Source organism: Chrysochloris asiatica, unplaced genomic scaffold (genome assembly GCF_000296735.1).
Source record: "Chrysochloris asiatica unplaced genomic scaffold, ChrAsi1.0 scaffold00024, whole genome shotgun sequence".
Classification (NCBI taxonomy): Eukaryota; Metazoa; Chordata; class Mammalia; order Afrosoricida; family Chrysochloridae; genus Chrysochloris; species Chrysochloris asiatica.
This window is the reverse complement of record NW_006408542.1, coordinates 21,975,980-21,981,058: the sequence shown is the minus strand read 5'-3', so window position 1 is coordinate 21,981,058 and position 5,079 is coordinate 21,975,980. Positions and strand designations below refer to the sequence as shown.

Here is a 5,079-nt window from a genome sequence, read left to right as displayed (position 1 = left end):
AAGTTCCACGGCCTTCACTCTGTCCTACTTCATTTCTCTCTTTGTCCAACTGCTTTAAACCCTTTTCCATTTCTCCAGGGTGTCTCTGTCTATTGGCTACTTGTACAAATAAGGGTTTTTAAAGCCTATTCTGATATCCTAAAGCATTCTATCCAATAGGAATGCAATGTGAGCCATGCATCTGACTTTAAATTTTCTAGAAATCAGAGTTTTTTAATAGTAAAATTTTAAAAAGCAGGTCCATGGTTCGAGCCCGCCAGTCACTCTGATGGAGAACAATGATTCTTTCTGCTCCTGAGAAGATTTAAAAGCCTTGGAAACCTTATACAGGGTCGCTATGAGTCGAACTGACTCAAAGGCACTAACAACAACAACCAAAAAACAAATCTAAATGACTATATGAAAAATATTATTTCTACATGTGATCAATACAAAAATGTTTAATGATCTTAAATCTTCAAGATCTAGTATGCATTTTACACTTATAGTGTATCTCAATTCAGACTACTCACATTTCAAGTGAGTTGTTATTGTTAGGTTACTGTAATAGTTAGGGTTCTATGTCAACTTGACCAGGCCAGGATTTCCAGTGGTTTAGCACTTGAGGTATGCTTATTTTCATGGCGATGAAACCTAATATAAGCTTAGTTAACTCTATGATGATTGGCTATGAGCATCCAATCAAATGAAATGATGTTTCCTTGGTGGTGTAGCCTGTTCTCAATATATTGTACACTCAAGAATGGCTCTGTCTCTTGAACTGGGGTCCTGGGACTCTACAATTGTAAACCATTTCCTTGATATAAACTTTTCTTTATATATATATATATATGTTGTTGTTGTTGTTAAGTGCTGTTAAATCAATTCTGACCCATAGCCACCCTGTATAAGGTTTCTGAGAAGCAGCTGACCTTGCAGTTCAAACTGCTTTGCAGTCTGGTGCATTAACCCACAGTGCCACACCAGGACTATATATATATATATTTCACTGGTTTTGTTTCTCTAGAAAACCCAGCCTAAGACAGTCAGGTCAAATCATTTCAGACTCAAAGTGACCTTAGGCACAATAGAACAGAACAGTGCCTGGTCCTGCTCTAGCCTCTCAATTATTATATTTGAGCCCATTGGTGCTGCCACTGTGTCAATCCATATCACTAGGGGGGTCTTCCTCTTTTTCTCTGACCTTCCATTTTACTTAGCATGATGTCATTCTCCAGGGTCTAGTCTCTTCAGGCAACAGGTCCAAAATATGAAGTCTCTCAATCCTAATTTCTAAGGAGCATTCATGCTGTACTTCTGAGAATAGATTTGTTTGTTCTTCTAGCAGTCCATTGTGCTTTCAATATTTTTTGCCAACACCAAAATTCAAATATAGTAATTTTCTCTGGTCTCCTTTATTCATTGTCCAACTTTCACATGCATATGAGGTAATATTTTAGGGTCAAGCCCACCCTAGTCCTCAAGCTGACATCTTTGCTTTTTAACACTTCAAAGAAGTCTTTTGCAGCAGATTTGTCCTTTGATTTTGTAACTGTTGCTTCCCTAAGTGTTGATTGTGTATACAAACAAAGCGGATGCGAATCAACCTTTTCTCCATTTATCATGATGCTATATATTGTGAGCATATAACCCTGGCACATTCTTTTCCTGATTTTAAACTATTCAGTATCACCTTGTTCTAGTCAAACAACTGCCTCTTGGTCTATGTACAGCTTCCTCATGAGCACACTTAAGTGTTCTAGAATATGCATTGTTCTCAATGTTATCCATAGTTCATTATGTTCCACACAGTCAAATGGGAGTCCTGGTATGATGCTGTAGGATAAGCACTGGACTGCAAGGTTGGCTTGAGCTGCAAGGTTGGCATTTCAAACTCACCAGATGCTCCTCAGAAACACTGTAAAAGGTGGCTATGAGTCAGAACTGACTTAATAGCACTTAACGACAACAGCAACAAAGTCAAATGCCTTTGAAAGTCAGTAAAGCACAAGTAAATTTCTTTCTGATAGTCTCTGCTTTCAGCCAAGATACAACTGACACCAACAGTGAAATCCCTAGTTCTACAGCCACTTCTGAATCTGGCTTGAATTTCTGACAGCCTTAATGTACTGACTGCTTCAACTGTTTTTAAATTATCTTCAGCAAAATTTTACTTTCATGTGATAATAATTTTTTTTTTTTAAAGAATGGGCTCCAAATTTAATGTTATGATATCTATGATACATTCAAAGTAGTAAAGCAAATTTAAGAATGCCCCCCCAAACAAAATAATTAAGACCCATGTTTAGTGACATTTTTACTAATTAAAACTAGGGTAGACACAGCTAATGATAAAATGTGCATTATTTTATTTATTTAAACTAATATTTATAAATCAGCCAACCATACTGGTACTATTCTTACCATAATGCAGTAAAATACAAAACAAACATCTTTCTACAAATATTCAAATAATGAATAAAAGTTAGGGTCTGCAGTTAAAGGAGGATGGAGAAAAAAATCAATGAATAACCTTTATAAGCCTGACCCTTCACTCTAAATTGTCTATTATGCAGCCTCCCAAATACTATAAAATACAAACAGTCCTCATCACACATCTTTGTACTTTGAGTTCCTATTTTTGAGGTAAGAGCCTCAAGATATCCAATATGGAAACCTGGGTCATATTGTTCCCATTCTAAATCTACACAATGGGAGTCCTGGTGTGGCACTGTGGGTCAGTGCTCTGGTGGACTGCAAGGTCAATTTGAACCACAAAGTCAGCTATTCAAGCTCACCTGCTGCTCCTCGGAAACCCCACACAGGGTCTCTATGAGTCAGAACCCACTGCACTCAATAACAAATCTACACAATAGAAACCAGGATTATCAAGGCAGAGATATATAGTTCTGAAACAAGAAGTCCTACAATAAGGGAAGTAATGCAGCCACTGCCCAGATTGACGTGGAATTCTATTCCCTCTTCACACCTCTTCGGGCTGTATGTTCCTGGAGTCTTTTAGGAATAAATCTATGGTTTGTGAGGCCTCCAAATCACTGGCAGAATTTTTCTGGACCTGGGGCAGCAGGAATTCCTCCCCACAGTTCTTAAACTAGTTGTTCCAGGTCTGACTGTGCCAGGATTGGTTATTCCAGGCTTAGGTGCTCCAGGTTTGGCTGCTTCAGGTCTGGTTGCTCCAAGCCTGGCTATTCCAGCTCTGGAAGGTTTCCAGAAGGAAGGAAGGCATCCCTGGTGACAGGAAGCATAGAGGTCCAGGTATTCAGCAAGCACAGAGACCTTCTGAGCCACACCATTGCTACTATTGGCCATTTGGTGTGTTTCTGCCACCTCTTACATTTCATTCTTTGATTTTGGAACCAGGTCTTAACTTGTTTGTAGCTAAGGTTCAGGACTTCAGAAAGTTCTTGCATCTGCTGGAGATTGAGGTATTTCTGTTTCTGAAATCTATGTTTGAGTGTGCACAGCTGCGTCTGAGAGAACACAGTTCTGACCTTGTGCTTCTTGCCGTGGCCTTTACCTTCCTTCTTCATTGTGCTTTTCTCTATAGAAGTGGGCAGTTTTACTTTGGAACTGGTGGAAGAATCAGGACTATCCTGAATCAGCAGCTCTCTGGAAGCAAAAAGAGGGGAGACAGTGTCTTAGTGCCTCCACAGATGATATTTGCAAGGATGTATCATTTTCTTCAGCCTCCAAAATTGTAGATAATGGTGAAGAGTCCCTAGAATCACAAGCCTCAGGAAAGCTTTGAGGAGAAGTTAGATTCACCACATTCATGTTGAGTAGAATGGAGGGGGAAAAAAAAATCAAAGACCTAGACTGAGTAAATCCAAGTCAAATTGAAAGGTGTTTTGAGTGCATAATCTGAAAGTCTTCAGATATAAAAAGCATTAAAAGACTGAGGTACAAAGAATTGTCTCAACAGCAACAGGAGACCAGCCCCATCTAGCAAAAAAAAAAAAAAAAAAACAATAGTGATGATTTTGTTAGATGATTTCTGCACTACCCTGGCTCACCACCACTCACCTGTCAATTTACAGTACTGAGGTGGCTTGTGTGTTGTTGTGATGCTGTGGAAGCTATGTTATTGATATTTTAAATACCAGCAGGGTCACCTATGGTGGACAGATTTCAGTGAAGCTTCCAGACTAAGACTGATTAGGAAAAAGGAGAGGCAAATCACTTTTGAATGGTTAGCTACCATTCATGAAAAGCAGCAGAACATTGTCTGATACAGTGCTGGGAAATGAGACCCTCAGGTTGGAAGGCATTCAAAATACAACTGGAGTAGAGCTTCCTCCTCAAAGTAGAGTTGACCTTAATGACATGAATGGAACAACACTTTCAGGAACTTCATTTGCTTACATGGCACAACTTAAAATGAGAAGAAACAGCTACAAACATTCATTAATAATTAGAATGTGGACTGTACAAAATATGAATCAAGGAAATTTGGAAGTAGTAAAAAGTGAGAATGGAATGTATAAATATCAATATCCTAAGCATTAGTGAACTGAAATGGACTGGAATTAGTAATTTTGCATCAGACAATCCTATGGTTTACTATATCAGGAATGACGAATTGAAGAGAAATGGCATCACATTCATCATCAAAAAGAACAACATTTAAAGATCTATCTTGAAGTACAATGCGGTCTGTGATAGGATAATATACAAAGAGTTACAAGAAAGAACAGTTAATACCATTATTAATCAAACTTATATACCAAACACTAAAACCAGTGATGATGAAATTGAAGAATTCTACTAACTTCTTCAGTCTGAAATTGATCAAACAGGCAATCAAGATGCACTGATAATTTTTTGGCGATTAGAGTGGGAAAGTTGGAAACTAAGAGGAAGGATTGATAGTTGGAAAATGTGACCTTGGTGATAGAAACAATGCTGGAAACTGCGTGATGGAATTTGGCAAGACCAATTACTTTTTCATTGCAAAGAACAACATACCTTTTTCAACAACATACACATGGACCTTTTTTAACACCATACACATGGACCTCACCAGTTGGAATACACAGCAACCAAATTGACTAGATCCTTGGAAAGAGATGATGGAGAAGC

The 5,079-nt window shown here is 38.3% G+C and overlaps 1 pseudogene; it reads right to left on the bottom strand.

Annotated features, from left to right (window-relative positions):
- Positions 1-2,962: 2,962 nt before the first annotated feature.
- LOC102828230 lies at positions 2,963-3,774 on the bottom strand (annotated as a pseudogene).
- Positions 3,775-5,079: the final 1,305 nt, after the last annotated feature.